This window comes from Euprymna scolopes, chromosome 11, assembly GCF_053919585.1.
Source record: "Euprymna scolopes isolate OS-2025 chromosome 11, ASM5391958v1, whole genome shotgun sequence".
Lineage (NCBI taxonomy): Eukaryota > Metazoa > Mollusca > Cephalopoda > Sepiida > Sepiolidae > Euprymna > Euprymna scolopes.
This window is the reverse complement of record NC_136492.1, coordinates 177,532-197,478: the sequence shown is the minus strand read 5'-3', so window position 1 is coordinate 197,478 and position 19,947 is coordinate 177,532. Positions and strand designations below refer to the sequence as shown.

Sequence of the window (19,947 nt, the reverse complement as noted above, 5' to 3'; positions counted from 1 at the left end):
GCACATAATTTTTTTTTCTTTCTCTCTCGAGGGCATAAGATCTCCCTGTGAGAGTGGGAATGGAAAGTTGAAAGATTGAAAAAAAAAGAAAAAGAAAACGAACTAAACAAGGAGGGAGAAAAAGAGAGAAAGCCAAAATTGAAAAAAAAAGAAAAAAGGAAAGAAAGTAAACTCGAAACCCAAGCGCATTTTGAAAAAAAAGAAAAAAGAAGAAGGAAAAAAAAAAAAAACGCCACGAGTGAAGCCAGACGACGAACTTTAATCAACTGATTATAAAGTCTGAACAGCTCGTTGGTCATTCTCATCCACCAGCCAGAAGAACACAAGTGCATCAGACCGGGTAAGTCCATTTTTTTTTGCTAGTTCCCTCTTTTGTATGCTTTGCTTTCAGCGGCTGTCTGTGTTTTGTGTTGGGCGCTGTTACACCTTGTAGGGGGCGAGTGAAAAAAAAAATAGATAATAACATAATGTATTCTCAGGGAGGATTCGGGGCGGGTCAGTCGATGGGGGAAGGGTCAGAGCAGACTGTTGAGCTGCAGATGACCAAGGAGCGGCCACTGTGGGGAACCAGCGTATCCGCATATGGGGGAGACCCGAGGGGAGTCAAGGAGTGGTTGGCGGTAATAGAAAAAAAAAGATTAGTATATGGGTTGACCGATAGAGAAATGGTGCTGCTTGCCTGTGACGGAGCAGTCGCAGCGGCCTCAGAATACATATGCAAATGCCTGGAAAGTAACCCGGGCATAGCCTGGTCTGATTCTCGCGATCAGGTGAAGAGGAAATTCGCCGGCGAAAAGACCACGGTGCAGGCGGTGCGCGAGCTGTCTCGAATAGAGATGGCCAACGGGGAGAGCGTGGATGAACTGGTCGACCGCATGCAGGAACTGGCGGTCCTGGCGTATCCAGTGTCCGAACACCGCGAGATGCCCACAACCCAAGCAATGCTAGTTGACACGATGGTGGATGCATTGCGGGACGAAGCGACCAAGATAGAGGTGCTAAAGAGTTGCCCAGACACTCTAGAAGAAGCACGCAAAATAGCTAAGAACTATGCGTGGTTGCAGAAAAGAATAATGGGAGAGGAGTCGCGAAATAGGAGCGGGGAACTGGGGAACAGAATGAGATATGGGGCCGGAGGACGCGCCCGGGGCCAGCCTGGATTGGTGTGCTGGAACTGTGGCGGCAAGGGCCACAGGTCGAGAGAGTGCCCCACTGTCCACGAGAAGACACCCCGACATAATGGGGGAGCAAGAGTGGGCATCGTAAAGACCGTACTGAACGCGTGTCAGAGAGGAGGTAAAATTGACCGTTTCTCCTACAGCCACCAGTCCCACAGGTGTTGGTGGTGTGGAGACCTGAGACATATTAGGAGGGACTGTCCTGACCGAGGAAAAAGCCACCCGAGGGCGAAAGATCCTCTGGAGAGAGGGAATCAGAACCAAACCCCACCCCCTCGGCGAATCTGTAGAGAAAGAGAGGTAGGGCAGACAGGTAGGGTTGGAAAGAAACCACTGTCACAAGTTGCGATGCTCACGGGAGCGGGGTACCAGGAGAGAACCCTGAAACAGGAAAAGAGGAGAGCCCAGGTGTTCCCTCCACTCACAAAAAAGGGAGAACTCACCTGTAATGTGACGATAGGAGCCACGCAGGTGAAGGCTCTGGTTGACACCGGAGCGATAATATCCCTAATAGACGCGGACGTCTGTCGGACTGTGGCAGGGAGGAGAAGGTTGTACCCGTCGGATGTGGGGCCCAGTCAGGCCGACGGTAGCTGGATGTCGGTGACAGGGAAGGTATGGCTACCCGTTCGAGTGGCCGGAAAGAAAGAGAATTTCCCCCTGTATGTGGTACCCGGGCTATGCAACGAAATGATTCTGGGAGAGGATTGGCTCCGAGCGAGGGGAGCCACTCTGAGTTTTAGTCCAGACGCGCTAACGGTGAGAGGGGTGAAGATACCAATAGGTGACACAAGGTCTGTCCCTCTCCCTATGGGAGCTGACAGCAACAGGAGGTTTTCCCCAAGAACGGTCGGGGCCTGTATGGGCAAGGTGGATAGCACCAAGGAACAGGGAGGAAAATTATCCCAAGTCAAACGGGTAGCGACGTATAGGGTTAATAAGAAGGGAGCAACTCCTACAGATCCAGTAGTCCGAGAATCAGGGACGGTCCTCAAGGCGACGGCCGATAAGACCAATAGGACCAGGAAGGTCAAGAAGAAAAAAAAGGCAGCGTTTACTGGACAGTTAAGACAGGGTGACCAAGTTTGGATGAGGGAGACGGGCAAAAAAATAAAGAATCCCGGGGGTAGTCAAACGCGAGATGAGGACAGAGTTCCTGACGACTATAGGGACGACACCGAGCGACGGTTTAAGACAAGAGAGACGACCTCCATAGAGCCTAGAAATATAGAGACGGACGGAAGGTTGGAACGGGAAATTTCAGGGTTCCACTCCACCAGCTATAGGAGGTCACGAAGAGTAGGCGCGGCTCGTGAAGAAAAGAGAGTGGAATGGCAGTTGACCGCAGAGTCCGCTGAGGAGTCGAACGAAGGGGATGAAGAGTGTCCAATGCCCATCTCCTGGCTCCAGCAAATGGGGAGAGGTGAACCGAGGCTGCCGTTGAGGGGAGCAGGGGATTCCCTGTCCCAGGAGTAGCGTGACGTCCTTCCACCAAGGACCAGTGGGGGTCAGTAGGACAGAGACGGGAGGTTGGAGCGACATCTCCAGGTTTAAATGTGGTGCAGCTGTTTTCTCTGTGGATGCATGGAGGGCCCCCATGTGTTCGCACTGTTGGCAGATTGTGTCGCGGACTGACCTTGGAGATAGCTAGGGACTAAAACGGAAGGCTTCAGGGGGAGGGGTGCCGTAAATAGCAGAAAAGAACTATAAGTAATTGAGAAGTATCTCGCAGTGAGTAAATTGGCCAACGTGGAGAGTAACTTAGCACGAGAAAGTCGCGTATTGAGCGAGGGTGTCTTTGGGGAACTTAAACTGTCGAGTAGAATATCTTAAAGAAACAGACGGTGCTGATATTGTTCTGTTTTGAAAAAAAAGAAATTTAGAAATGCTCAGTCGAGAAGGATTTCTCCCTCACGGGACGGGAATTGAATATTGTTAGTGTAGCATTGAAACAGTTGTTGCACTTGGTCTCTGACCAAAATGGCGCTGCTGGGACAAATTATGGAACTGAAGGGCAGGATTGCCTCGGTCAGGGAGGATCTCTCCTTCACTGGATGAGAATAGTGCATGTTGAGTGTGGCGTTAGGGCAGATGCTGTACCTTGTTCCGAGTGAGAGAATGCTTATGGGACAAGTGAAGTTAAAAAAAAAAAAAAAAAAAAAAAAAAAAAGGTGGGGGAGGGAAAGGAAAAAGAAAGAAAGATGGATATGTGGATAGGACTTGTTCAATGAGGTGTGAGAAAAGAAAATCTGGAGAGTGTTTTTAATTTGCAGATAGCTGGATAAGGATGTGAGGGGGGAGCTCCGGTGGGTCTCGTGGCTCTGGGGGGAATAGCACTGGGGGTCTGGGAAAGGCGCTGGAGAGGGATGCGCACCACTGAAGCACAGGCGGCCGAGCAGCTGAGCGAAAGGAGGGGGCCGGCCGGTGCAACCCCGGTTGTGACGGGCGTGGTGGAACGAGCGCAGGACGAGTCCGTTCGGGGGCCGCCTAAAATGGCCCTTAAAATTGTAAGAAAGTAGCGGGAGAATCAGTGAGGAAGAGAAAACACACACACACGCACACAGCAAGCAAGAAAACAAAAAAAAAAATAGTATTTTTTGCAGGACACTTCCATCTTACACCTGCAGACCAAAGATAAACAGAAGAGAAAACACACACACATGCACACAGCAAGCAAGAAAAGAAAAAAAATAGTATTTTTTGCAGGACACTTCCATCTTACACCTGCAGACCAAAGATAAGCAAAAGAGAAAACACACACACACGCACACAGCAAGCAAAAAAAAAAAAAAAAAAAAAAAAAAATAGTATCTTTGCATGACACTCCCATCTTACACCTGTAAATCTAAGACAAACCAAAGACAGAAGAGGAGGGAACACACACACCCACACTCTCCTAACAACCAAGACGTTTTTTTTTTCTTCCCCTCCTTTCATTCCGCCTGTTTCTTGTTTTTTTTGTTGTTTTTTTTTGTTTTTTGTTTTTTTTTTTTACTTTATTTTGTTTTTTTTCTCAGTTTTTTTTTGTGTTTTGTTTCTTACAACTAACCCGAACAATTAAAACTCCAGAGACTTTATCACTTTTCTTTTGGCATGCGATTAATATATTCTCGAAAGAGGGGCTGGCTCACGATTTGCGATTTTTTTTCCCCCTTTTCTTCTCTCTCTCTCATTGAAACGGTCAGTGCAGTTGGCAATCCAGCCATCTGAGAAACAATTCACCTGGCAAAAGGTGTATTTTACGATGTAAAAGACATGTCGATGGGAGGGGAGTGGAATGAGAGACGCTCAAGGGTACAAAAATAAGAATTGTCCCAGTCGTAAAGGATTTCTCCTCCACCGAAAGAGAACAAGAAATGGAAGTGCGGCATCCGAAGAACAGATGCTGCACTTTGATCCTGACCAAAAGGCCAAGAGTAGCGGTGAACCCGTGGAAAAAGAAAGGGAAAACAGGCAGCTGTAAACGACGAAAAGAAGAGAAAAAAAAAGATAACATCGTAGCTTATGGTGGAAGAACGTGATGACGTTAAATTGGCCATGACAGCCCGTGGGTGGCGAGGATACCAATGAAATTCCGATCTACAAGGGCAAACAGTCGCCGAACGGCGGGGCGACACGTGACCCTATTGAACAGGCGCGTGGCCTTTGTGGAATCGGATTCAGCGGTTTTTATGTCCTCTCAAAAATAATTAAGTTAGGCATTTCTGTTTTTATGTCCTGTCAAATTCCATTAGGGAACAACCGAATGCCAACAGAGAAAGAAAGACAGCTCCTTTTTTGGGTATGGGTCGCCTGGCGAAGATTTGACGGACAGTGATCCCTTAATTCTGATTGGCCAACGACCTGAAACGGGAAGAGACCCAGTCCACGCCCCCACAATATAAGCAGCGAGCCTTGAGAGATTGACAGTCAGAGAGTAAGAGAGTAAGAGAGAGAGCCTTGCTTCCCTGGGTCCGACGAACGTAGATTCCCCCATCGACTGTCCCTGTCACGTAGATAATTGAGTTGTCTGTCGGAGAGAGAGAGGAGAAAACCTCGCAGTTAACAAGTGGCCAGTCCCTAACTAAACAGCTAACTGCGATTGTACCCTGATTGAATACAAAGAAGTTTAAACAAAAAGAAACGCTTATTGACTTGGTCTCTTCCATTGTTTTTGCATGACAAGTCTGTTTTAGGAAACCGGCTGTGACATCATCGCTGAGGAAACATCAAAACCGACAACTGGGGTCATTCCACCACTGGACGACGCGCGGGCGACGTAAGTGTCACAATACGAAAAAGACCAACAAACATGTGAAAGGACTGAATAGATGTACACACAACGTTCATTCACAAATCATAGATATTATGATCTAGGGAGTATACAAAAAGTTGTAAAAAATAGTAACCCTCTCGAGAACCCTCATTCCCTGAAAAATGCTTTTCTTGGGCATAAAAAAATGCGCATGCCACTTTTGCCTTTTATATATATATATATAGATTATAAATTTTCCAGACATCACCAGTTCTTATCTCCTGCGATTCTATGCTTTTTTTTATATGTGACTATTTCTCTCTTAGAATAATTTCTAGCATCTATAGATTTTTGCTTATTAATATTTAACTTATGATGTACAAACTGGCAGAATGCATGTTGTCTTTGTGCAATGGCAACTGCACAATCTGTAGTGAACCATGGGAATGAGTGGGATTTGCTATAATACTACCATGTAGGAATATATGCTTCAATGCCCACTTTGCACTATTTGGTTGTGTCATTAGCACACTGTTCAGCAGGAAGAGAAAAGATATTGATCCATGGAACATCTTTTCTGCATTCTCTGATGGTTTCTTGATAGAGGCTGTTTCTTGATAGAGGCTGTTTTTGTCTTGTGTCGGTCGGGTTCAGGTGTAAAACATTTTTCTTTCTTAAGTGAATGACACCCACTCTAATCAGGCACATTACAATGTTCTCTACAACAGAGGTCATGTATGTATGCAAAGGTCAAGATAAAACCGGTGTTAATCAAAATCTGTTCTTTGTTTCTCTCGTTGGCCTACATCAGTTAGGAGTCCTTGTTTCCTTCTTGGTCTGAATATGCTAACAAATTCTCTCAAAATATTGAAACTAAATGCTGAAGTGAAGAGAATAAATAAGGAATTAAAAAATCTTTTTAGACTGGGAGACTCGGAAGATGTAAAAAAAAAGTGACTGCCAAATTTTGATTGAAATCAAATAGTCAACCAGGTTTTTACAGAAAAAAAATATTCCATTCTGGTTATTAAGAAATGCAAATATCATTGAAAGTAGCGTACAGCATGTGTGCTTCGTAAAACTGTAAAAATCTCTGTGGTTGAAGACTTTTGCACAGGATTGAATAATGCACTAAAAGATTTCTATTACCCTCTGCCTAGTTATGAAAAGATTTGTGCAAAACTAACAAAGGGAACCTTTTCCAAGTTTGATTTAAGTGTTGGTTATTTAGAAATATTCGTGGATGAGAAGCACCACTTGGATTTTATTTACCAATGATATTCTACATACCTCCAGTGAAATGAATTCTGATATAGATGCCTTGCCCTCCCATCTATTAATTTTTTGTCCTTACCTGCGGGTATGCTCTACAGCAACTGGTCTGGGATCAGTTGTCACTTGATTTTACATTTTGCAAATATGCATATATACATACCTATGCTCACTTCTCACTATTTAGTTCCACGGATTCATCATAGGGTTGTTTTTGATAGCATAATCAACCTAGCATACCCCAGACACAGTGAAGCTTAGTTCCAATTGTTTTTTCTGATGAAGATGAGATGTAGTATCATTGCATGAACATGTATCTTGCCAAAAATTAAAGGTGTACGAATATATTCCTGCACATCTTGAAACATGCAGCACTCCAGACACTCAGTCCAATCATGTTTATATTGATCTGATTGAAGCATGGCTGGACAGTCAAGGATTCACTCATCTTCTAACCTGTATAAACCACTACAATTACCAATGAATGTGATAATCAGTTTTAATTTAATCTTTTCCAGTAACTTTCACGGATTTTAAGGATTAAATAAAGAGAAACTGTATCCATACACAGGGTAAAAGGGCATTCCTACATACAAAAGCTTGTATTCCTTTTATATACACATTTCATCAATCTAGTTTTACACCAATAAAAGTGCATACACCTCCAAAATGCAATTATATTACCATTACACATAGTTAATAGTGAGTACATTGGCTTCCAAAACTGTGTATGACTCTTTATAAATAGAATGAGTATTTTTGAGTTCTTATAATCTATTGCACAATTTCTGCTTATACCCTACCAAAACAATTTTTCCTAAAATACTTTGCCATGCATAAACATTTTTCCTACAAAAAATACTTTTCACTAAAGAGCGAAAAAATACATTTTTCCCTTAAAATATTGTTTACTGTAAGTATACACATTGTTTCATCACATAGAAAAATCTCTCAATTTTCTTTTGTTCTTTACAAAGGCTATATTTAACAAGAGACTACTTTTTCTCTATTGGTTTTCTGTCTAAGCATGTAAGTAATAGTTCAAATAAAAGACTTAGTTTCTTTCTTGGGGAAGATGTTACTGCAAGTCGATTTAGTTATATACTGACCAATCAGCTTACAGATATCATTGAGTTCATTTGTTCTTTGAAGAACTACTTCAGCCTCTTTGGAAATCACTGTTCGTCAGTAGAGATCCCTGAACACAACAGAAAATAATCCTCTTTCTCTCTCTCTCCTATCCCTGCCCATCAGATGCTCAATCAGCAACAGTCCTTTCCATGAAGTTTTTTTTTATTTTACATGGTAGTCACCACTTATCAAGCCCCTGAAGCCACTCGGGGATAAGTGTTATTGCATGTACAGTAATCAATGGGATAATATTGTGTTAATCGTTAGTAATGGAGATTTGATAAAGTGTCTTACTTAAGGGGGCGGTTTATCAGGAATTTGTTTATGTTGGACTTGAAGACATCCAGGTTGTAGTCAGGTGGGAAACAGGCAAACGGAAGAAAGATCCACAGGCGTGCAGTTCTAAGAAAGAAGCTTTGTTCATGGAATCTACGTTTTGATTTAGGCACAGATAACGAGTGGGGAAAATTATTGACAGTGGTTTCAGCTAGACAGGTGTTTTTTGTGAAAGATTGGCAAGGGAGGACCAGAGATTGGATCTCAGACGAGCACTTGCCATGGAAATAATGATAAACGAAGACAGGCTCGCAAGGTCTCTTCTGTTTGAGAGAGGTTGCAGGGAAGAGAAAAGGGCATACCCCACTAAGACACAAAGTCTATTTTGTACTCTGTCAAGGTAGGATAGGCTGTTTTTAGCAGTACTCTATCCTTGGACGTACTTGGCTTTTATATAGATAGAGAATGGCATCAGTAGTGAGATATCTTCTGGAGCGGTAGAAGGATTCCACCATTTTTCCAACGACCTTAGCAACAGACTTGATATATGTATTCCATTTCAGATCAGGAGTAAAAGTCAATCCCAGAAGCTTGTCAAAACATAGAGCCTCCTGAAGACGAGAGCCATCTATTTCAATTGATGTCAGATGGGAATCAGAGCATTGATAATGTAAAGATAGAAGCTTGATGCATTAAAACTAATCAGCCACCTCTTCCCCCAATGTACCATGCGCTCAAGATCAGAGGAGAGAGAATCAGAGAGAACTTTGTCATAGATGGTCGTGTCATCAGCATAGATGTCAACGAATGATTTAAGTATGTGTTTTCGGAGATCATTGATGTAGATCAGGAAGAGAGTTGGGCCCAGGATGAACCCCTGAACAGCATTAATACTGTGGGCCTCTGATTTCTGCCCATCAACCACTACTCTTATGAGCCTATCAGAGAGAAATGATTTAATAATTGAGAAAACATTTCTAGTTATACCGTAGCTGGAAATCTTGTGAAGTAGGCCTTTGTGCCATACCTTATCGAAGGCCTTTGATATGTCAAGAGCAATTGCCCTAGAAAGGAAGCCTTCGTCGAGAGATTCACTAATCCTGTGAGATATAACCATTAGCACATCTGCTGTAGATCTAGCAGAAGAGAAACCATATTGCATGTCACTAAGAAGGTTATTTCTGCTGAGGTGGTTGACTACTTCTTCATTTAATATGGATTCCAGCAACTTACTCATGACACACAGGAAACTTATTGGTCTGTATAAAGAGGGAGATGAGTTCTTAAATACAAGGCATACTGATGAGGTTTTCCAGGGTGTTGGGAAGCACTCCTCCTTAAGGCAATGCTTAAACAGTTTTGTAAGTATGGGGTCAAGTTCTGGTTGAAGCTTTTTCAATTGGAATGCCGTCTGGGCCAGTTGCTTTACTGGAATCAAGGTTCTTGATTAGCTTGGCGACCTCATGCACAGATATTTGTATGTTGCATAGTGTGTTGTCTGTTATAGGAGGAAATACAAGGAGTTGATGGCCTTCGTCATATAGGGTAGAATTAGCTGCAAAGTTCTTGGCAAATAGTTGGCCTTGTCTGAAGCTGACGAGATGGCCTCAGGTCCATTGATGATGGTTGTGATAGAACGCATGCTTCTATTCAGGATCCTGTTTGCTATTTGCCAAAACTGGTGGGACCCAACCCACTGCTCAGCTACTTTGGATTTAACGGACTGAGCATATAGCTCTCTTGCATTTTTATTACTCTTTTACAGTGGTTGTTGGCAGTCCTGAAAGCAGCTTTAGTCTCAGTACATCTATTACATTGGTAGCTATGGAAAAAGTGATTTCTGAGCGCGATGGCAGCAGCACATTCTGGGGAGAACCAAGGCTGGCTGTTAGGTTTTTGTTGAAATTTTTTGGATGGTATTAATCGGTCTATGCCTCCAATTAACCATTCAGTCAGGTCTGATACTATAGAGGACACATCCTTTTTAAACATGACATGCAGAGGTAGATCAGATAACTGCTCACAAACTCTCAGTAGCTCAAAGCACATTCTAACTGTTCATTTACTCACCCAGACCGTCCAACATTCTTTAGCTTATACCAAACAGTATAGGTAATTAAATAAACACTTCATTGTTGTTATAAAAAGATTTTTTTTTTCCTTTTATGCAATTGTGTTACCCACTGAGAAGAACCATCATCTTTATATAAGTATGCCGGATGGTATAAGGCATTTAGACGATTCGTAAAGTCAAGAAACGATTGCAATTAAATATTTTCTCGAATTAACTTTGTTATGAAATAAAAAAAATCTCTTATATAAGAAATAAATTTACTCGGTGATGAATTGGATTTCTTGTATTCACTTATTTGAAAATATTGTTTCAATGTGGAAATAATTATTGGCGTTTGTTTACAATTAGACTACAGCATCAAAAAATAAAAATAACAAGAGAGATAATTGCATATTTTACTGTTGTCAGAAGTTTATTGAAAACATGTTAGAACTGGAATGTTCATTATTTAATAAAATTACTATTTTTATCTAAATATGATTTTATTGTTCTTAATTTTGGTACTTTTCCAGAGAAGGTACCGTGCTGAAATAATAACGTTATTTAGAAACACATTCTTAACATGGAGAGAGTGTTTTGTAACTATTTTGTACTTTCACCTAGCAATTTGATAATCAAAAGACATTGTAAAACTTGAATTTAACTTGAAAATATTATCAAAATATAGCACGGTACCTTCTCTTCATAAGTATCTTATTATTATGCTATTTACTATGGCGAATATGCAATTATCTCCCTTTTTTCTTTTTTTTTTAATGACGTAGTCTAATTGTAACATATACTTAATTTTTCGCTGTAATCTACAGAATTCGGTACTCCTTGGGCGTTGAGTTCCATGGCGACTAGCAGAATTATTTAATGATCGCTCCCTCCCTTAGTCAGGGCTAATGCGTGCGCACGTAACATTTTTATTTACTTACATTGCCTTTGGCACTTTTACAAACATTATTTACATTGGCTTAACTCTTTTCATGAATAAAAAAAGAACTAAACCATTTATTGATTGTCACTTTAAAAAAAAAGAACTAAATCATTTATTGTCACTTTAAAAAAAAAGAACTAAATCATTTATTGTCACTTTTAAAAAAAAGAACTAAACCATTTATTGATTGTCATTTTTACAAACATTTATTTATTTATTTATTTGCATTGACTTAACTCTTTTCATAAATAATCAAAAAAAAAAAGAACTAAACCATTTATTGATAATTTCTCACTTTTACAAACATTTATAATTTACATGAGTGGATAATTTTTTGGTAAATATTTACATTTAGGTCCACCTCCACAATTTTCTTTTTAAATGATGACTTTTATTGATAAATAAATCTACTTCTCTGCAACAGACACTGAACCCTTCCTTTTTTTTTTTTTAATAGTATTTGCGGGTGGGTATGCTGACAACAAATATCAGTTAAATTTTGCAAATATTTCCCCCCCCCCCCAATGGTGTTTATTCCTAAATCTGTTCTTAACATGGGGAGCTTGGGGGTGTTTATAAGGTGGACTTAATCTAAAAAAAAAAAAAAAAAATACCAATTTTTAAAAATGAATATTAAAATAATTTCTCACTTTTACAAACATTTTTACATGCGCACATGACTATTTTTGGTGTTAATGCAGAGAGTGATCCGTGCTATTTTTTAAAATCGTATTTCCAAGTTTAATTAAAGTTTTATGATATGTTTTTTATTCAATTGTAAGATTAAAGTACAGAATAGGTACAAAACACTCTCCCTTCCCATGTCAAGAATGTCTTTTTAAATAATAACGTTATTATTTCAGCATGGCTCACTCTCTGCATAAGTACCCTATTTTTTATTAACTTTTTTTTTATTTAAAAATTAGTCAATTTCAATGAATAATAAATCATTTATCATTAGTATGTGTTTTTGGTTTTGTGCGTTGAATGAAACTTTTTTTTCATTACAACAATAATGAACCAATTTAAATCTTCCAGCATGCGTTTAAGGGTTATGAAATTATCAATAAATCGTTTAGTTACTAAGCCAACGTCAGTAAATAAAAAATGTTACATGTGCATGCGTTAGCCTTGACTAAGGGGGAAACTAAGGGAGCGATCATTAAATAATTGTGCTGGTCGCCATGGACTCAATGCCCAAGGAGTACCCAGAATTCACCTAAAATCTTCAGAGATTAAATTCATTTTGCGAATTTGTATTCTTCAGTTATGAAGATTGAAAGTCAAACAACGCAGTAACTGGATGATTATTGTACCAGTCTGTAACAGTTCTAACTCGTTTCTTTTCAGTATTGAATTTAAATATAATATTTACATTTATTTTAAATAAACGTAATTATATTATATTATTATAGACACCGCCAAAAATGGCCGAAAAATCAAGTTGTTGTTTTTTAAAACGAAATTACATTATTAAAATCCATTATTTCTGAGTAACTTTTTTTTCCCCGAAAGATAAAACCCTGAATTTTATCATATAGAAAGCAGAATAATGTAAAATTTTTTTCTATTTTTAATTAAATTTTAAATGTTAAAATTTTCCCAAAAGTTAACAATTGACATATTTTTGACTTGCATATAAAAACCTATATAAATAGTTTAAAAAAAAAAAAAAAGAAGGGTTTCTGAAAGAATTAATTTGTTTATTTCTTGTCTAACTAAAATTTAGGGTGATTTCCTAATAGAATATGCAAAAATATTATAATATAAGTACCTGGATTTCAAATAATTCCACTTATTCATATAGGCAACCAGTTACTTTGCGTCGCTTTGAGACAATGTTTACATTTGTACTTGATAAAAATCAAACTACAGAAGACCAAACAGGCCAAAAAAAACTTATTTTTCAGTGACAAAAATTTCAATGTATTATTAACGCTGAGGCTGGCCAGTACCAGATGGGTGACCATTTATATGAGTTTGGTTTTTAATGTATATGTGTGTGGGGGTCAGGTTCCCCAAAATGAGGGGGGGGGAGCAATTTAAAGCAGAATAAAAAAAATTATTTCAGCGCGTTTGGTCCACCGTAGTCGAAAGGTGGCAAACGTTTTCAAACGGGATTGAAAAACTGATGATATTTTTAACACAAAGGGCACAATATTTATAGTTTTTTTTTTGTATCCATTTTTCAAAGCATTCCCTGTTTAATAATGGTCATGCATTATTCAGCTCGCTAAAAAAAATTGTTAATTTATTTATCAAAGATTTTAATATGGCTTTTTTTCGTATAAATATTTAAAAAAAAATTTTTTTTTTGTTTTGCTTAACTTAAATTAATTATTTTACTTAACATATCCACTGAATTTCACACTTCAAAACTCAAAAGCAGAATAATTAAACACAATCGAATTTCTGATATTCAGACGTCAAAATAAGGTATGCAAACAATTTTTTTTTTTTAATCTATTATCCTGTCCCTTACAACAAGACAATGTTTTGTTCAGTTTTAGATGATTATGTTAAGCATATTTGGAACCCTCAAAGAAGGGAAAGCTCACTAACGACCACAAATGTAAGGTGTGCCCCCCCCCTACCCCAATGACCCGGCACAGTAAGGTTAAAATTCGCTTAGCGGCACCTGCATGGTGGTCGAAGAGATCCATTTTCCACCACACCGAAATCTAATTTTTAGCTAAGTACAATTTTTTTTTTTTTTTTGTATTTTCTTTGCACACTTTATCTTCTTATATTTTATTCTATCCTTTTTAAACCAAACAAATCTAACCCTTCTATTTTATTTTATTTTATTTATTTTGTTATTTATTTATTTATTTTTTGTTTTTTCTCGATGTAATTTTTATCTTATTTCTCAGACATCTTGACCCTTCTTGATTCACTTATTTTAAAAACAATTTCCTGACTAATTTCTTTTTTACCATGTCACATCGACGTAGTAATGCGGAGGGGGAATCCCTATTTAGCTTATTTAGATGACAGAAGAACTTTATTTAAGTACAATACTTAATAGTAACAGCCATGGTAAGGTGCAAAAAAAAAAAAAAAAGTGCCACCTAATTTAACTTTTAGTATTCGTTACCTAAATATGCAGTATCTTAGCTGTGATACTAGAGCTGTTCTTCCTGAGTGGATGCTATGCTCTGTGCGTTACTTTAATGTCTTCCTATAAATACGAAATACGGAATTCCGATCCACCATGAACCAGTTCTTGTAACTGGAACAAACACCTAACTGCTAGCTACGGAATCCCAATATACATTTTTACCTCCAAGACGATTACCTGTCTAGCCTGCATGCGCAAAAAAAAAAAAAAAAAAAAAAAAAAATTACCTGCCACTCTAAATCCTAATGTAGATCTGTTTCTTGTAAATTAATAACCCCTATCCCTTGAAGGCTAACAATCTGCTCCTTCCCACCAAACCGCCACTTAACTCCTACATTTCACTCCGTTTTGTACTAATTCGCACCTACTAAAACCAGCCCATATATCTATTTACCAAATTACACATGACTCAAAACTTACTGTTTTACCCGTACTATACTGCACTCGCATCTCATGCCCTGCTATCATCTAAAATATAGTTTTGGCACAACTCGTGGTTCAATTCTTAACACCTACTCACACTTTAATATTATACTAGACCCAAGCTCACATGAAAAAAAAAAAATAAATAAATAAAAATGAAAATAAAAAAGGAAAAAAAATAATAAAAAATATATATAAACAAAAGTGTAAGCCTCAAACCACATTATCTCCTAACAAGCCTCCTTACAATCATAGTTGCTTACACTGCATGAGCTCTACTCAACCCCTTTATCCACTAACAATGAAATAACAATATCCCTAATCCACTTTGAGGAGTGTAACTATTAGCAGATATAACCCCTACAAACTAACCCAATAACATTAACTAACCTCGCGGGGTCGCAGAAATACCTGGATTAGAACCCAGGCGCGGAGCAAACCCTCTCAGTGGTGACGGACCCAGTGAATCTTCCAGATCATCCGTCTAGGAGAAGGAAAACTCTGAAACTAAACCAGAGAGGAGGGAGGCCTCTTCAGTCTTGGATGACAACCTTCCTAGAGCTGGTGACTCAAACAAATTACCGGTTTGCAATACCTAAATTGCTTAAGGAGTAGATAGGTCCTGCCTATCGCCCGGCTTCCATACTCCTTCTTTGCCTATTAGTCAGGCGCAGAGATACTATCACAGTGATTCGACAGAAACACCCATTGGTAGATCTTGTTTCTTGTCTAGGGCAATGAACGCCGTTTCCCCCACTCCCGACACACCCCACCCCTTAAGCTGGGCACTTGAGAATGCTTGAGTACCACATATGCCTGAGCAATTAGATTGGGTTGACCTTCCTCTGATGGGTTGAGGGTACCGGATTGACAGTTACTGGCTGCTGTTTCCGACTGGTAGTACAGGGGCCCTAACTCTTTGGTAGCGCTTAGAGCGGCTGCTCCATCAACAGTTGAATAATATCGGGATGTTTGCAGTGCCATGGCGCGCATGGAAAGGGACCCTGCACTCATCCCCGGTGGGCTTTCCTGAGGCCACAGTCCTAGTTGATGGAGGGTCAGCTGATGGTCTACTTGTGATGCATGTGTGATATTCTGCATAACCTCCTGTTCGGCTTCCCCTAACCCAACTGAAACTCGTTAAAAAACATGATGACAGTACAATCTAAAAACAAGCTTAAACCAGGCTTAGGGACAAACAAATCCAACTTGCCTCCTCCCTTGAGGCTTGCATTCACAAATATCCGTGGGCTTAGAACTAACTTAGCTGATGTTGAAGCATTTCTCCTAACAAATACCCCGGATATCTTAGCACTAAGTGAGACTAACCTACACTCCTCCATCCCCTCTAACTACTTTAACATGCCTGGATATCTCCCACTCTGCCGTAAGGACTCTGACAGACATATGCACGGACTTGGAGTTTACATTCGTAATACCCTTCCCTTGACTAGAGAAACAAACCTAGAAACGGATGATCAAGCTTTTATGTGCTTTAGACTTATCATGCAACACAACATTAGCTACTTTTACTTTCTCTACCGCTCTCCCTCGACCCAAGACTGCACCATAATAAACAAAGTATCTGACAGCATAGACACAGCACTCTCCTTCGACACTAGCGCCCAAGTACATGTATTTGGTGACTTTAATGTCCATCACAAAAATTGGCTTGGATTCTCTACTTATACAGATGCCGCAGGCAGCGCAACTCATAGCTTCTCTGTATCTCACTCCCTATCGCAAATTGTTACTTTCCCAACCCGCTTCCCTGATCAGGAAGAGCAACACGCATCACTATTAGATCTGTTTTTGACCACAGTTCCTGATGATTGTGTAACGAAAGCCGACAGCCCACTTGGGAACGCTGATCATGCGGTAATAATGGTTGAAATCGCCCTAAACTCCAGACCCAAAACTGAAGAGCCAGTGCTCAAAACAACGAGATATTATAAAAAGGCTGACTGGGAAGCTATCAGAGATCTTATCAGAGACGCCCCATGGGGAAATATTTTTTCTCTTCCTGCTGAACAGTGTGCAACTGAGACCACTGAATGGTTCAAAACTGCAATCGAAGCGCATGTTCCCATGCGGAAATTCTATAGCAAGCCCCACTCTCCCCAATGGTTTACTTCGACTTGCGCAACTGCCATTGCTCAAAGGCAGCATGCATTCCGCAGGTTTAACCGACATAAGTCCAGTTCAAACAGACAAAAGTACATAGAAGCTAGAAGTAACGTTAAGAAAGAAATAGCGACAGCTAAGAGGGAATTTACGGAAACCACTAAAAAACGCATCGAAGCACAAAAATTAGGAACTCGTGACTTCTGGAAAATCTACAACAGTGTAGTAAATAATGGGCAATCAACAATTCCCCCACTAACCAACAATCACGAGGTTCTTTGCTCAGCAACCGAGAAGGCTAACATGCTTGCCAGTCGGTTTGCCTCCAACTCTACACTGGACCCTCTAAACCACCCCCTACCTGACTTTCCTATGCGGACAGACGCCACGCTAGACGATCTGGAAATCACCCCTGCTCAGGTGCATGCTATCATAAAAAACCTTGACACTTCCAAAGCATGTGGACCCGACCTCATCCCAGCTGTGCTATTAAAAAAGTGCTCAGCCGAAGTAGCTCCAGTTCTCTCCAAACTCTACAACAAATGCCTTAATGAATCTTGCTTTCCGAGCTGTTGGAAAACTGCTTCTGTTGTACCAGTATTCAAGAATTCTGGTGAAAGAACTGACCCATTAAATTATCGCCCTATTAGCCTCCTCCCACTTTTTGCCAAAATATTTGAGACCTTAATTAACCATGCTCTAGTCCAGCACCTTACAGATGCTAAACTTCTGACCGACCATCAATATGGATTTAGACAAGCCCGTTCCACGGCAGACATCCTCACTGTAATCTCTGAACGCATATACCATTCACTGGACAAAGCGGGAGAGGGCAGAGCGGTAGCTCTAGATATATCTAAGGCTTTTGACAGGGTATGGCATGAGGGTCTCCTCAGGAAGATTAGATCTTACGGTATCACTGGTAGAATACTTAACATAATTAAATCCTTCTTAGATAAGAGAAAAATCCAGGTTGTCCTCGACGGTCGTACGTCTAAACAATATAATATAAATGCGGGAGTGCCCCAGGGATCTATCCTTGGTCCTCTGCTGTTCCTGATATTCATAAATGACCTCCCCGACAAAACTGCCTCTGAGATGGGTATATATGCTGATGACACCACACTCTATAGCAGGCACGACAGGAAAACAAATGAACATATATCTAAAGTAATGGCAGAAACACTAGAGGATGACCTCAAATCAGTAGTGGAATGGGGACAAAAATGGATGGTAACGTTCAATGCCACCAAGACAAAACTGGTTTCATTCAATAATTACAAGAAACCTTCTCTACCACCTATAGCAATGGCCAACAACTCTTTAGCTGAGAGTACGTCTTTCAAGCTCCTTGGCCTAACGTTCACAGGAAACATGAGCTGGAACAATTACATCGAGGGCATTGCCAGGGCCGCTGCGAGGAAGGTGGGCTCTCTCTACCGTGCTAGAAAACTTCTAACACCCGAAAGTATCATGTACCTCTATAAGGCCACTATTCGCCCATGTATGGAGTATTGCTGTCACATTTGGGCCGGTGCATCGGCTACTAGTCTCTCGCTCCTTGACAGGGTTCAAAAGAGAGTCGCAAATCTGATAGGCCCTAAACTGGCATCAAAACTTCAGCCTCTGTCCCATCGTCGAAACGTTGCATCCCTCTGCCTGTTCTACAAGTATTATAATGGTGAATGCTCTGAAGAACTGCAAGCACTTGTGCCCCCACGACGTGAACACCCTCGACAGACCCGACAAGCTACACAATCCCACCCCCACACTGTAGAGATCCCTAGATGTAAAAGATCCTTCTACTCCAGTAGTTTCTTCTCCAGAACTGCTAGACTTTGGAATTCCATTCCAGGTCACTGCTTCCCCAACTGTACTGACATGCATAAGTTCAAGTGCAACGTGAACCAACATCTCGCTGCCCTAATCCCTACATAGTACCCCAGTAGATGTTTCCCTTGATAGTAGCCCCCTACATTAAAGTGGCAATGTGCCTTGTTTGGGGTGAAAATGTAATAAAAAAAAAATAAAAAAAAAAAAAACCCAAAACAAGGTGGGGGGGGGGTGTAAGCAATATATATATATATATAAATATCGTTTATGAAAAATAAGTACACTGTTATAAAGTTCATTCTTCTCTTAATAATCGCTGAAAATTTCGTATTGATTGGATAATTACCTAATTTTTGGTAGATTTTTAAAAAGACGGTCCGTCAAAAAGTACTTACCTGCCCCCCCCCCCCCGCCAGTTTTGGCGGTGCCTATATTATTATGAGTAAATTTTACGGCGGACGTTGGGAAATTGCCCCCCACCTACCCACTTTTCACATTTTTTTTTTTCTTTTTTCGCGTTAATCTCATTGATTACAAACTTAATTTTCAGATTTAAAAAAAAATTGAAAATATTTTTTTTATTTTTTTACAATAGTAAAAAAAAAATAAAATATTTTCAATTTTAAATTCAAGTAACATTATACTTACATTTATGGAATATTCTTTCGCTGACTGGTTTGATGGAAACATTCGTTGATATGTTAAGCTAAAGGTTGCATTTTTTTCTTTTTCGTTTTAAAGGGCAGAATTGTTTGTTACTATTATTTATTGTAAATACAATTATTCTGTTATTGAGCAGGACAAAAGCTTTGTTGTTAAATTAGTAGTCAGCGCATGCGTCATCAACATTGTTGCCGGAAACGAGTTTTTCTCAGGGTTGCCAGACTATAATAAATATTTGAAGCCAAATTTTTCAGGAAAAAAGGCCAAAAAAAAGCCAAATTCAACAGCAAAGCCACATTTTTTAGATAAAAAGGCCCCAAATAGGCCAAATTGAAAATTAAAGAAAAATTGACTTTTAATAGTTTTTTTCTGTATTAGTTTTGTGTTTTTTTGGCAAAAACGGTAGCTATGAAATTGAAACTGAAAAATATGCTTTGCCCCCCTCGAAGCATATTTTTCTGTTTTAATTTAATAGGGGACGGTTTTATTTTTAATATTTAGGCAAATAATTTCATTACAATACATTCTACAGTTTATATATTTTTAACATTATACAAGAAAATGTAAAGAATATTTAATACTATTTTAATATTAAATAATTTAAGGAAAAGTTGGTAAATTTGTAGATGAGAACTCTAAGGTGCTCCCGTCCCCCCAAAATAATAGGTAGATCTACTTTTTTAGACAATTACATTT

General features: G+C 39.6%; 1 protein-coding gene across 2 annotated transcripts in view; it reads right to left on the bottom strand.

The window, feature by feature from the left end:
* The window catches only part of LOC145287709 (uncharacterized), a 121,531-nt gene extending 102,084 nt beyond the window's left edge, over nucleotides 1-19,447 (bottom strand). For both annotated transcript variants that reach the window (XR_013869175.1, XM_080135463.1), the window contains exon 1: nucleotides 19,237-19,447. The gene's annotated coding sequence lies outside the window, so the exon portion shown is untranslated. The remainder of the gene's footprint in view (nucleotides 1-19,236) is intronic.
* Nucleotides 19,448-19,947: the final 500 nt, after the last annotated feature.